Source organism: Thamnophis sirtalis, unplaced genomic scaffold (genome assembly GCF_051295495.1).
Source record: "Thamnophis sirtalis isolate CommonGarterSnake01/CBP01778 unplaced genomic scaffold, rThaSir2_p1.2 scaffold_5, whole genome shotgun sequence".
In the NCBI taxonomy this organism is placed as follows: domain Eukaryota; kingdom Metazoa; phylum Chordata; class Lepidosauria; order Squamata; family Natricidae; genus Thamnophis; species Thamnophis sirtalis.
This window is the reverse complement of record NW_028261385.1, coordinates 50,457,811-50,472,444: the sequence shown is the minus strand read 5'-3', so window position 1 is coordinate 50,472,444 and position 14,634 is coordinate 50,457,811. Positions and strand designations below refer to the sequence as shown.

The 14,634-nt window shown below is 41.6% G+C and overlaps 1 long non-coding RNA gene and 2 other non-coding genes across 4 annotated transcripts; all 3 read right to left on the bottom strand.

The window, feature by feature from the left end:
* Positions 1-3,436: 3,436 nt before the first annotated feature.
* Positions 3,437-12,301, bottom strand: LOC106544124 (uncharacterized). 2 transcript variants are annotated; one of them, XR_015696687.1, is made up of 4 exons: positions 12,094-12,301; positions 11,493-11,691; positions 10,036-10,087; positions 3,437-4,248 (listed from the first exon to the last, which is right to left on the bottom strand). It is a non-coding gene; the product is annotated as an uncharacterized LOC106544124 (long non-coding RNA). The 2 variants fall into 2 exon arrangements; XR_015696686.1 differs by lacking the exon at positions 12,094-12,301 and having other exon boundaries at positions 11,493-12,067.
* On the bottom strand, positions 9,836-9,962 carry LOC148045361 (small nucleolar RNA SNORA13). Its single transcript, XR_015696821.1, has one exon. It is a non-coding gene; the product is annotated as a small nucleolar RNA SNORA13 (small nucleolar RNA).
* On the bottom strand, positions 10,778-10,919 carry LOC148045360 (small nucleolar RNA SNORA13). Its single transcript, XR_015696833.1, has one exon. It is a non-coding gene; the product is annotated as a small nucleolar RNA SNORA13 (small nucleolar RNA).
* Positions 12,302-14,634: the final 2,333 nt, after the last annotated feature.

The following is a 14,634-nucleotide window of genomic DNA, read 5'->3' as shown; positions in this document are numbered from 1 at the left end:
TCTTTGTTCACTAAACTCAATCAGGAGTAATATTAACTGAAGGTGAATTAAAACTTGACACTATATTATTATAGGTAATTACAGAACTTGATATCCAGTTATAACACTGAAGATCCCTGAGGGGACTTTTTGTACATTCCATGGCATCAAGGAAATCAAGATATATCGAGATTATGCTTGATAGCTTTACTGCAAATATTGCAAAAGGAATGGGCTTGAAGAACCTCCACTGCCAAAAAAGTTTTCAAGATCATATGTAGTAGCTAGCAGATTTCTCTGAGTGTATTTGTGTTCTTTTTGATTACCCATCTCCCTTTCAACTTAAGCATTATTGAAGTTTTTTTCATGGAAATCAATGAAAGGTACAGCACTGATATCAGTGATGATGTGGCTGATGCAGAATCTAGTCTATCCATAGAAACATCAGACAACTTCGGCCAGTAACTTATCTGAGCACAAGATGATTTAACAGTTGCTGCTGTAAGAACAAATGGTCCAAAGGACCTTATGTCCCATCTTGATGTTTTTGTCTTGGAGATGTTATCCCATAAATCTGGCTACCAACAATTGTATGGAATAATGAGCTCTCATTACTCTGCAACCTCAGTGTAAGTTTTCCTTTTCCAATAACTTTACTTTAGCAGGTGCTTTTTTTGTCTACCTGTTTATGTACAATGCATACAATAAACTAACAGGAATATTCAAAATGCTCAGCCATAAAGCAGGCAAGCTATGGGTGACCCTTGTCCAGGTCTTTTGTTGTTATTTTATTACAATTTTTCAGTACAGTAATATACAAAACAAAAATAAGATAGAAAACAAATGAAATGAAAAATGAAGAAAACATGACTTCTGTCCTATTGAGGAATTGCCATCTTATTCTTTTCTCCATCTTCTTTGACAGTTAATCCCAGATGTGGAAATCATCAATTCAGACTTCTTTCAACAAAAACTCCATAAAAGGTTTCCAATCTTTTAAAAAAAAGTCCCCATTTTTTTCCCTGACCAAATTGGTAGCTTTGTCATTTAAGTTCATTTTATAATCCATTTTGCATTGGCCAGGTCTGACTTGTACCAACTTACCTCGGGATTTTTATCAGCCTAAACTTGGGGCTACCAGGATGTTCAGGTTCAGTTAAACTTTCAACTAACTTCTGCAGGAAGAAAACAATATATTTTCTACTTTGTGCATGCTCCTCCAAGCCGGTGATAATTTCTTATGATAATTTTTTTTTCTTGCCAGCTACTCAGGCCTTCAAAACAAGAGACAAAGACAAATCCACTTGTATTTCACAACGATGGAGCCAGATGCTGAAGAACAGAGATTATAGTTCCACTATATATAGATTCCATATCCGAGATGCCTTTTGAATATGCTTTCTCCTATTCTTTCACGTAAACTAACAGAATGAAGAGATGTTTCAACTACTTTTAACCCCTTCCTTTCTTGGAAAATGAAACAGTAGATTTGGCTCTGCATCCAATGTAGGGGAGGGGAATCTTCTCAAAAGGCACCCATGAGAATAAGTGGTATAAAGCGCACCAAAGGCTAGTAAGAAAGTTCTTTTGTCCCCATCTGCTTACTGGTTTGCTGTCATCACAATTAGCCGTACCATTGTTCAGTCACGGTACAGATACCGTTAAGTCATCAAAAGGCACTTGAATCAGGAATAGAGCAACAATAGTACTTAGACTTATATACTGTCCCATAGTGCTTTACAGCACTGTGGTTTATAGTCAACATATTGCCCCCAACAATCTAGTTCCTCATTTTATCCTCAGGATGGCCGAGTCAATCTTGAGTCAGGAGCCAACTGCTGGCAGTCGGCAGTTAACCTGCAATACTGCATTCTAACTACCCTACCATGGCTCTTAGAGCAAAATAGGATACGAGGAGGGAGGGATTCAGGGCTGCCTAGAAGAGAAACCTGCTAGATAATTGAGGAAGATAATGGCTGCTGCAGCCTCATGAAATTTTTTAAAGTAATATCTTGCTTTCTATGTTGCCGTATTTAGTACTTTCTTTTTTATTCACTTGACTGCAAATTACATGGTGGAAGACCCAATCCGAAAAGGGGCTCTGCTTCTGAACGGCCTGACGTTTCTTCCTGAAGTTGCCCTACCAGATATTTAAATAGTTTCACTGGATCGGATAGTTGGCACTGCTGCAGAAGCCACTACTGCCTCCTTCAGCATTACAAAAATAGCCTGCAATGCTTGCAGCTCAATTTGTCACAATTTATAGGGACATAACTACCTAGATCACTAGAGGCTTTAATAAATGAAAAAAAGGGAAAAAAATAGAGCAATGTTAGAAAGCAAATTGAGTAAGGCTGGCATGTATCATTCCTTTTCAACTCTGCATGATATGCATGTCCATCTTCCATCTTGTAATTCCCTCAATGCTCTGCCACACATTGGCTGAAATTTGTTACTGCAGTAGTCTCAGCATGAAGGAGCAAGATCTCAGAATAGCATATCCACCCTCAACCTTTCCCAGCCATTTCCTTCTGCCCCAAGCTGTCACTTATGCCTGCACACATTGTTGTCAAGGAAACCTGTCCTGGCTTTTTCTCTGCACTTACTTTCCCCTTGGGTTAGTTCTGCCCAGAATAATTGCATTTCATTCTGCATGCAGACTAAAAGATGTGACATGCACTTGTTTTTATTTGGGCAGACTACCCAATGCTAGCTGTTGTGTGTACGGAGACTTCATATATAATCATCTGTACATTTATATTTCCCTACATACAACAGATGTGCAGTTCTGGAAATACATAGCCCCAAGGGACTAACATGGATTGACACTGCAGGTCATCCACATGCTTAGTGTAATTAGGAGTATATGAGATCACAGCTTGCAAACAGTCACCCAGATGCTCCTCAGTTAATGTTTTCCATTTTCTCTCTAAATTTTAATGCCAAGACAAGTGATTCATGCAAATACGCTGATCAAAAATAAAATTACATATTTACAGCATTTCCTAATGAAAAACTTTTATGATTTAACTAGAATCCAAAAATCATGGCTTGAATGTTTTCACAACTGAGCCATTTTAAGAACTAATTTCCAGCTCTATTTCTTGCAGTGACAAGATACAGTGTCTTTGACTTACCACAATTGGAACCAGAATTTTTGTTGTAAGCTATTAAGCAGACATAATTTCATAATTTTTACAGCAATCAAGTGAGTAACATGGTCATTAAGTGAATCCAGCTTCCTAGAAATTGGCAATATTACAAATTGTGATCATGTGACTGCAGGATACTTCAACCAGTCGTAAATGCAAGCTGGTTTGCCCAATTTGCAATTATTTGATTGTGAGGGGCAGCACAAGAAGTACAAGGAAGAATTTTAAATCACTTTTTCAAAGAACATAACTTTGAACTCTCATTAAATGGACAGATAAGTATTAACTTATTATAGTTACCAAAATTCAACAACAGATAAAATAGTTTATTTCAGAATCCTTAAGTGCAATCAAAAGTGGTTTTATAAACAGTACTGCAACCTATAGTAGCCATATTCATAGAAACCTTTTAAATTATAGAAGGCCGCCAAGTCCAATAGCCAAAATTGTTCAGTGCTGAAACCTGGTATACTTTTTTCATCAATCAGTTTTAAAACCACAGCCAAAACAATTGGCTATGTGGTGTGGCTGCTGTGTGCTGGAATGTGAAGTTTTTTGGATAGACACCTATCAGCCGTTTCACTTCTGCTTTTTAGTATTGAGGTGCTGCAGTGTGTCCTGGCCCTTCTGAACAGGGTCTGGACAGTTTCTTTTGTGTGAGATGGGGTGGTTGGGAGGATGTAGTCCATGTGTATAGGTTTGCAGTAGACACAGGTTTCTAATGCTCTGTTGTCTACTTATGTTGACATGGAGGAATGATAGTCTATTGTCTGTTTTCTCTTTGCATGTAAATTTGGTCCCAGGGAATATGTTACTGAGTAGGTGGTGTCCTTCAATTTGGGAGCGTTTGATGATGATGAAAGGTGCCAATGACGTAGCATGTCCAGATTTTTGGTTGGATACCTCTTTCAACCGGATGCCATTTTCAAGTTTCCCCACCTTCCCCTTGGGTAATGAATTTGTAGGTTTAAAAGATGCCACAGCACTCTTCTTGCATTGTATTGTAGGTCTAGGGCAGAGTTGCTGTGAAGCTGCCTCAAAACAATGGTTCTTTTGCCAGTATTTATACAAAAAGTCCATCTTCTCTCTTTTACTTTCTGGTTCAGTCATTCTACAACTACAGGGAACAGGAAAAAATATGCATTTACTCAGGAGCATCCAAAATATTTATTGAAAATAACCAGTAGATAAATAAGCGGTTTGTTTAAGTATTATTGTATTGAGATCAATTTTGAACTTGATTCCAGTTAAAGATAATGCATCACATTGGTGTTTGAATCAATATCCCCCCCCCAAAAAAAAACCCACAAGTCAATCACTAAAGCATGGCAAGGATTACTAGTATCAGTGGTGGATTCCGATAGGTACGTCCCAGTGTAGGTGTACTGGTGCCTGCTGGGAGCAGCAGGCACCAGTAATGGAACAGTGCTTTGGAGGGCCTGCCCGCGTTCCTTACCTGTATTTGAGCCAACTGGGTCATTTGCACACGTGCACCCAGTGTACAGCTCCTGCGCAACACTCCGCCAGGCAGCTGCAGCGTTACAGGGTGGTGGGTGTGCATGCACGTGCAGCGTGCATATACGTCCGGCCCCATTGCAGTGTACCGGTTGCCATGGGATCCAGAACCATCACTGACTAGTATGTGTGTGTATGTCTATACACACTGCCCTTGTCCCACAAGGTTGCCACATTTTCCTTTTAGTTGTCCTCTGCAGTAAGATACTTGTTCTCACCAAATCCTAATTCTGCCTGTCTATGTCAGTAGAAACAATGGCAGAATGCAGCAATGAACTCAAAGATGCTGGTGTTATGTCTGCAGGAGTAGCTGAAACCAAAGGCCATCTGCTTCCTTCACAAGCTAAAGTAAGTAGAGTAAGAATGGGGAATCAGTGACTCTCAAAATGCTGCTGAATTACAAATTCCAGCACAGCAAAATACAATGATGAGAGATGCTGGAAGCTTTAGCTCAACAACTTCCAAAGACTCAGATTCCATCTTTCACAGTCTTGCTGCATAATTTAGTCACCTTTTGTTGTCTGCTAGATTCTTTTTCTTGTCTTCCTAAAGGGCAAATGTAACAGCAGTTCTAACCAAATAGTCTCACAGGAGGCTTTGCTGCATATTCCATCCCAAGCATGATACATGCATAGATTGATGGAAAAAGAAAATTTGTGATGTTACTTGAAGCATAGGGAGTGTGTGCATGTTTAGAAAAGGATTATATTTGCAATGGAAGACCAAAATGAGAAAGACAGAGGCAAGGAAATGGGTAGGCAGAAATGGTTAAAGCCAAGAAAGAACTGACAGAGAATTTGTAAAGCTAAATTCAGCTGATTGGAAAGACTCTTAAGCTTACAAAAATGCAGCAAAATGATGCCACTGTTATATGGCAGTTCTGCAAATTTCAATGGCATGTTTGCAGATTGTCTAGGAAATACAACTAGTGCGCTATAGGTAAAGCCAGCAATATAGAAGAAGCACCGCATTAAAGTAAAATGTTTTTAAGCAGAATACATGAAAGTCAACAAAACTGTATCCTGACAGTATCCCATGCATATTTTAGTATCATTGTCTCAAATAGCACAAAAAGGTACTGTATTTTTCGAAGTATAAGACACACCTTTTTCTTTCCAAAAAGAGGCTGAAAATCTGGGTGGGTCTTATACTCTGAATGTAGCATGAGCCACACCTGATGGGAGGGAGCGAGAGGTATGGTGGCGGCAATGGCGGCAACCGATGGCAAAAGTAGGTAGGATGACCTACCACCCGAGCTGCTCCACTGCTCCTGGGCAAAATTTAAAGCCACCGCTGCCCCAGGAGCCCCGCGCTACCTCGCTATTGCCCGAGGAGTCTGACCTGCTCCGGGGCAAAATTTAAAGCTGCCACCGCCACCAACCCGCTGCTGCCCAAGGAGCTTGACCTGCTCCCGGGCAAAATCAAAGCCACTGCCCCACCGCTGCCTGGATAAGCCACCTGCCTCACCTGCTTCCTGGCTGACGCCCCAGACAATGCTGCTTGGCGAAGCTTGCCACCTGCTCCTGGGACACCACACAGGTAAGCACTGGTTAGGGTTGGCAAGGGTCTTCAAACGTGGCAGCTGTAAAACTTGTGGACTTTACCGGTAAGTTCCAGAAATCCTGAGATAACATGACTGGAGGAGGAATTCTGCGAGTTCAAGTCCACAGGTCTGAAAGCTGTCAGTACTTTTGTAATGGGTTTGGCTTATTGTTTTAAGGTTTAAGGCTTATTGCCTGTTTGCAGGTTGGGGTTAGGGTTAAGGCTAAGGCATATTATTTAGGGGGAGGGTGTAATGATCTAATGCAGTGTTTTTCAACCACTGTGCCGCGGCACACTAGTGTGCCATGACATAGTGTAAGGTGTGCCGTGGGAAAAACACCCGGTTGTGGCGCCCGGCAGAAGCCTCGCTCTCCTGAGGCCGTTTCAGTTGCTTCCCTTGTCCGTCTCGATTGCTGGAAGCAGTAACAAACGGCGCGGACGCGCCGCAGCGCCCTGACAGCCACCCCAGCCGGCGGCTACCGGGCCTCGCTGGAGTCAATTGCAAAACCGCGTTCAGCGCTTTGAGGACCTGAGGCATCTTGGGAAATGCAGTTCCCTATCGGAAAGAATGGAGTAGCTGCGAATTTGTAACAACATAATATAACTTGGTGCTTCGCAAGTTACAAAAATCTCGTTTGATTTGCAGTTTTTTAAAAGTTAGATAAAGAAATTATGCTGTGAAAGCGACTAGAAAGCCCCCCCTCCCCTTCCTGTGTGCGAGAAAGGGAAGGAGAGGAAGGAAGGAGGGAGGGGGGGAGGAAAAGAAGAAGGGAGGGGAGAAGAAGATGGAAGGAGAAAAGATGGATGGAAGGAGAAAGAATGGAAGGAGAAAGAATGGAAGGAGAAGGAGGAAGATGGAAGAAGAAAGGAAGAAAAAGAAGAAGGGAGGGAGAAAAGAGGGAAGGAGGTAGGAAGAAAAGGGGAAGAGAGGGAAAGAGCAGAAAGACAAAGAGGATGAAGTTGACAGGCAAGAGGAAGGGGGAAGGAAGGAAAAAAGAAAAAGAGGGAGAGAGGAAAGAAGATGGAACTAGAAAGAAAAGAAGGGAGGGAGGGAGGAAAGGGGAAGACAGGGAAAGAGCAGAAAGACAGAGAAGGTGAAGGTAGATAGGCAGAAGGAAGGAAGAAAGAAGAAATAGGAAAGGAGGGAAGGAGGAAGGAACAGAAGCGAAGAGGAAGAGAGAAATGGAAAGAGCAGAAAGACAGAGAAGGTAGATAGGCAAAAGAAATGAAGATGAAAGAATGGAAGGAGGAAGAGAAAAAAGGAGGAAGGGAGTGAGTGAGGAAAGAAGAGAGGATGGAAGGAGAAAGGAAGGAAGAGAGGGAAAGAACAGAAGACAGATAAGGTGAAGGTAGATAAGCAGGGGGAATGAAGGAAGAAGTGAGGAGTCTCGAGGAGGGGGAAAACATTTAGTGACCAAAGTTACAATGGCATTGAAAAAAGTGACTGATGACCATTTTTCACACTTAGCGACCGTTGCGACCATTTTTCACACTTAGCGACCGTTGCAGCACCCAAGGTGTTCCCCGTTCCGGCAAACAAAGCTATTTTGACATTGCTCCCATTTTCCACTACATATTTATTTGATTCCTATTCAAGAGAATTACTTTATATATAGTCAATATAGGCACAGAGTTAATTTTTTTAAACATTTTCTAATGGTGGTGTGCCTCGTGATTTTTTTCATGAAAAAAGTGTGCCTTTGCACAAAAAAGGTTGAAAAACACTGATCTAATGCGTGTATGAATGTGGTTTCAGCTACAGTGCACTGTACTGTTATAAATGACACATTATTGTTCTTTCTTGCAGAAAAATGTCAAAGCCAAAAAGGCAGGCATATACAATCTCTTTCAAGCTGGAAGTCTTGAAATATGCCGAGGAACATGGAAACAGAGCAGCAGAGAAACATTTTGGACCACCTCCAACTGAAAAGATAATGAGAGTAGAAGAAACAGGTGGATAGGCTGTAAAAGATAAAAGCAAGCACAACTTTTGTGACTTCCTGCAAAGTGGCCACAGTTAGAGGCGGAAACGAGAGACTGGATCACAAGTCACCAGAACAGTGGTTTCGCAGTCACCACAAAAATGGTGATGTATGAAGCCAAATGCATTGCTACACGGAAAGGCATTCAGGATTTTAGTGGAACACCATCGTGGTGCTTCAGATTTATGAGGCGATGTGACCTTGCTATGCGCACCAAAACTAGAATTGTGCAAAGAATGCCAAAAAAGTATGAGGCTAAGATTCTGTCTTTTCACACTTTTGTGATAGATTCCAGAAATAATTTTGAGATTGGCCAGATCGGGAATACAGATGAAGTCCCACTAACTTTTGATGTGCCATCAAACAGGATTGTTGATGTCAAAGGGGCCAAAAGCATAACTGTAAAAACTACAGGACATGAGAAGACACATTACACACTTGTGTTGTCCTGCTGTGCAGATGGCACCAAATTAGCATCAATATTAATATTTAAAAGGAAAACCTTCCCAAAAGAAGTGATTCCAAGAGGTGTTGTTGTGCACGTCCATGAAAAAGGATGGATGGATGAGCATGGCATGAAAGTATGGATTGTGGTCAAAGTGTGATCCAAACATCCTGGAGGGCTTCTGAAAAAACCAGCTTTATTAGTGCTTGACCAGTTTAGAGCACATATTACTGACAACACTAAGAAAATATTCAAAGAAGTGAAGACCAATCTAGCTGTAATTCCTGGGGATCTTACCAGCCAGTTGCAACCTCTTGATGTTTCCATCAACAAGCCATTCGAAAGTTACATGCGAGAAGAGTGGAACAAATGGATGGCTGCTGGTAATCATGCTCTGACACTAATGAGGAGGCCCACTATCACTCAGTTTTGTGAATGGGTGAAAACCTCATGGAACTCAGTGAAGGATGAAACTGTTACATAATCCTTCAAAAAATGTGGCATTAGCAATGCCTTAGATGGAACTGAAGATGATATCATTTATGAAGGTAGCGAAGAAGAAAATGATTGTGAGCAACTGAGCTTCCTAAATTCTGACACCAGCGACGATGACGAGTTTTTGGGGTTTCCAAAAAATTAGAGGAGTGCTTGAACCTTCAAATCTACCCTCTTTTGTTAATGACAGTGATGATAGTTCTTAATACTGCTGTTGGCTTTACAAAATTGTAAAAAGTATACATTGTTGTAAAAAGTATTCATGGTTGTAAAAATTCTGCTATACTGGCATTTTATTAAATAATATATTACTTCACCATTTGATTCAGAATACTTTTCCTTGTTTTCCTCCTCTAAAATCTAGATGTGTCTTATACTCCAAAAAATACAGTATATATTTAAAAAATAGAAATGTCAAAAGAATCCATGGTCACCTTAGCTGTACAATGTTCACAAAGAATCATACATGTTTATAATGGTATAAAAGCACAAGCTGTCAATGTAAAAATAATTTCCAAACATGGATATTCTTTGAAAAAAATTACAATAATGTTATTAATTGCATGCCAAAATATAAATGAAATAAAAACCATAGGAACAAAAGACATATTTCAGATATATTTTGACTTGAGACAAAGAATAAAGATCATATAAATCAATGAAGTAATGCAAATTTTAAATATGCAACTATCCCCTGCAGATGCTGAATGAGCATTTTCAAAGGAGTATGTTCTAGCTGAAATGCAGAGAAAAATGAATAATCCACTCATGAAACATGACAACTAGAGTTGATATATGCCTTTTCTGACACCACATTCACCAAAGGCAGTGTGAATGGGCAACACAAAGGCAAAATTTTACATCCTGAAATTCTAATTTTTAATCTATTATCTGATAATAAATAAAGCTTCTGTAAGATCCATACCTGCATCCTAAGAATTGTTTTCATTCAAAATGGCAGCTTTTTCTGCTAACATCTGAAAAACACACCAAAAAATTGAATCTTTAGGTCATTACTTGTATTGCTGCAAACATTCTATTGTAGTAATAAAACCTCAGTTACAACCTGAGCTAAAGAGAGAGAAGAGAAAGGAAACTTAGACGTAGTTGCCTCCTTAGCTGTGGAACCCCAAATATTAATATAGAAAACAACTATGGAGTGCCAAGCAAGTAGCCTACTATGAAAGTAATTTCTTCAGGGACACAAATTTGTTTACTATTACAGCTTTCTTCTGTGAACAGGTGTTCTACATGAAGCACTTCCATAATTTTCTCTCAACAACCCTTAGATAAACTACATTAATAAATGGACCGCTCCAAAGCTATATAATTAATGTGGACAAATAGGTTTCAAAATCCTAATCACAAAATTTTTCAGTAAAAGTGGACAATTGCTTTCCCTATCATTTTCTGGCTCCAAAATGAATGTACAGTGATCCAGATTCAAAGTGGGGGAAAGTGATTCAAGCAATGTGAAATGCTGAGGATTGGCTGGGGATCTTTTTCAATCATCTGTCCCTCTCAGTGATCCTAGCATGGAACAGATTATACTTTATCAACTGCACTAGGAAATGTTTCCAAAAGCATTTTTTTAAAATATACATATAGCATTATTTTTAAAGCAACTTACACAATAGCGTAGTTATCTTTGGTTTTAGAATAAACAGATTTGTTCCATACGCAGCAAACGCCAAAGGAATAATCCTTAAGTGTTGTAAAGAAAAAGGCTACAATAGGGGAAACTTGCTGTATGCCTATTCTGACACCACATTCATTAGCAACCAAAATGAATGGGCAACACTAAAGGCAAGAACAGAAATTAACTGCACAAATACACGTGTACTTTACATGCTTGCAAATCATGCAGTAAAGAAAAAAAAGCCATTGCTTTGTGCATGGAATTTATCAAGAGTGCCATACTCACTGCCAAGAAAATGTGAAGCTGTAGCTTAATGTTTCTCAACTCTCTTAAGACTAAGGGATATTCACTATTCCCAGAATTCCTCAACCGGCATTCTGACTGTGGAACCTGGGAGTTGGAGTCCAAGTATCTTAAACACTTGTTAGGGTTGAGAATTATTGCTGAGGCTAAACTCATCAGAAAGGCATCAATTTAGGTAAAAGGCACTTGGAATAATGTCTGCCCAAGCAAAAAAATAATAATAATAATCACATACATGCATTATACATGCAGAGCCAAGGGTCTAAAACAGAAGTCCCCAAACTTGGCAACTTTTTAAGGCTTGTGGACTTCAACTCCCAGAATTCTCCAGCCAGCATTCTGGGAGTTGAAGTCCACGAGTCTTAAAAGTTGCCATGTTTGGGAATCCTTTGGCCTAAAACCAGGCGGACGCAGGGTCTTCCCGTTGAGTTCAGACTCACCACGTGTTTCTACGGGTCTCGCGCTTCACAATCGGCGGCCACGCACGCGCCTTTCCAGCACAGCGTCACGAGGGGCGCCGGAAGTTGTCCTCGCGCTCCCACTTCTGTCCGGGGAGCCGCTAAGGCTTTCGCGCGCTTCTAGCCCCGGGCGTTTCGTTGCTTTAGAGCAGGGTGGTCTCCAATCTTGGCCACTTTAACTCTGGAAGTTGAAGTCCACAAGTGTTAAAATAACCATGGTTTGACACCTCTGCCTTGGAGAAACGGAAGCACGTTTTTTTCTCTACATCAGGATCTGCCCGCCCGAATTTTTTTCCTTCTCATTTTGCGCCGATTTAAGATTTAATGGCACGCTGCATCGAGCGGTTCAAGCGGCGGCGGGGGGGGGGGCGATGTGTGCAAGCCGCCTTTCCCCAATCCCGAGGCGCCAGAAGTTGCAGTGCAAGGTTACCAGAGAGGTTTCTTAGCTTTCCTCGGCCCTAAAGACAGTCTTGCTCTACGCGCTCTCCTCTCCATCTTCTCTCAGGCTCCACCAGTTGGGTGGCCAATGCAGGTTGCCCGCCTCATCTCTGCTTGCATATCTTTCCTCGCCCGCTTTGCTTACCTCCATAACCGCCGAGACAACCCCGCTGCCCTCCCGCGCGCCAGAAAGAGAAGGACAGCCTCCTCTGCCTTCGGTTCCCTTTATGCTTTGCTCCAGGCCGTACCATTGCCAGGGCGGCGGGGGTGCAAAGGCGAGAAGTTAAAGGGGAGGAAGACCCTTGGCCCTTTCCTCTAAACCTGCACGTGGAGAGTTGTGCGACTCCTCCTTCCCTTTCCTCTGCAATAAGCGAAAGAAGACTACCAGCTACGGATGGCGCTCTCTCCGCCCCCTATTAACGGTCGACGAACCACAGAACAGAACATAGAGAAATGCATATAATTTTTTTGTAATAGCTGTAGTTCTTGCATAGATTTTTTCCCCCGTTTGTTTAATAATTGGAGTCCAAAGGAATTCTGGGAGTTGAAATCCACACATCTTAAAAGTTTTGACGTTTGAACAATGCTGATTTAAGCCATGTATGTTTTCAAAGTAATATAACGAGCGCAAAATCCGGTTTCCAGCCTTTTTTGTGATCATTTCTCCTTTGATTGCATGTTAAAAACAACATTAAAGGCTTTCGGGGATAAAACAGAACAGCTCTAAGAGCATAAAGGATCATAAAAATTTGAATTGGAGCCTATACTCCTTTTAACATCGTGTAAATTTTTTGGTTAAAATAAGTCCCCTGTTTAATGGAACCTGCTTACTTTCTTTCCAAGGTTGAAAAATTACCATGGCAAAACTGACTATATTTGTGGGGACTTCATCACTTGAGACTTTCAAAAAGAGATTGGACTGCCATTTGTCAGGAATGGTGTAGGGTCTCCTGCTTGAGGGGGTGAGTGGGTGGGGAGTAGGTTGCACTAGATGATCTACAAGGTCCTTTCCAGCTCTGTTAATCTGTTAAATCTCTTTTTTAAATGGAAAATCTATGAGGATCTTGAAGAACCCAAAAAGAAAACTACTTCTGGAAAACTAGCAAAAGATGTCCTAATTCCTGGCTTTAAATGTGACTTGCAGTCATGCCAATTAACTTATGTTGCACAAAAGAATGGTTTTGATTAAAGAGAACCTCAGATGTATGTTTTGAAAGGAACAGTCTCCTTTCAATGGAAATTTACGATCTGGGGAAACAACAAAGTGTTTTGTGACTCTTTGATGATTAACATGCATTATGGAACAAGCATAATCTTACTTTAATTTGGCAAATGAATATAAGACAGAAGAAGAAGGAGTACATGCCAAGCAAAATACATGTTTTGCTGAAACAGTTCTAAACATTTGTACATGATAATGCAAATCTTGCTTTAGGAGTAGAAATGCATATGGGTTTCAGATCCTTATTTAAATTGTTCCTAGTGCTTCAAGTAAGAAATACCCCTCAACAAAATCATTTCTTGGCTATGAAACATTTTATTTTTTTTCCAAATATGTTCAACAAACCAGTAAATTGATTGTAAAACTGGCAAAACTCTGGTGGATATATGCAGGAATTATTACTAAAGCAAAAGGAGTTGAAGGCTTTTTAAAGACTGGAACTTGAAAATGTTATCAGATGCCTTCCTTATTCACCGAATTATTAGAAGAATAAGGGACAGCACAAGAAGGTACAACACAATCAGACTCACAAGTTCTGTTATAGTCTGTCTTAATAAAAGTAGTGTTGGGCAGTGATGGGTTACAATCGGTCCGCCACGCTACAGGCGTACCGGTGCCTGCCGGGAACACCATGTACTGTACCGGTACGCTGCTTCGGAGGGCTCACCCACCCACCCGTGCTCCTTACTGGTATCAGACGTTTTTGGGGCTTCCACGCACGCACACACAGCGTACAGTGCCTGCGCAATGCTCCGTCAAGCAGCTGGAGCATCACGGGGCGGTAAGTATGCATGTTTGTGCTGTGCATGTGTGCTGTGCGCATTCATGTGGTGGACGCCCGGCCCCGTTGCACTGTACCAATTGCAACAGGATCCGGAACCCACCAATATCCATCTGGGTTCAGTTCCAAGTGGGGAGAAAGACACTGGAAACATGGAAGCTGATTAGAACGATGGTTTATTGATGAACAGGACCACATGGGCTTGAAGTCCTGGTGCATCGGAACACATGGAGTAGAGCAGGGGTGCCAAACTTAAGACCTGGGGGCCGGATCCAGCATGCAGGGTTGTTAGATCTAGCCCACAGGGCCGCCCTGGAAACAGGCAAGGACTAGACCGCGGTGCCTCTGCCAGAGAAAACAGAGCTCCGGAGGGCTGTGGATGCCCCTCCCAGGCTCTGCTTTCTGCCACGACGGTCTCCGAGGAGACCGAGGTGGCGCAGTGGTTAAATGCAGCACTGCAGGCTACTGCTAGATCAGCAGTTCAGCGGTTCAAATCTCACCGGCTCAAGGTTGACTCAGCCTTCCATCCTTCCGAGGTGGGTAAAATGAGGACCCAGATTGTTGGGGGCAATATGCTGACTCTCTGTAAACCGCTTAGAGAGGGCTGAAAACCCTATGAAGCGGTATATAAGTCTACTGCTATTGCTATTGCTCCAGCCCAACGGAGCTCCATTTTCGCTGAC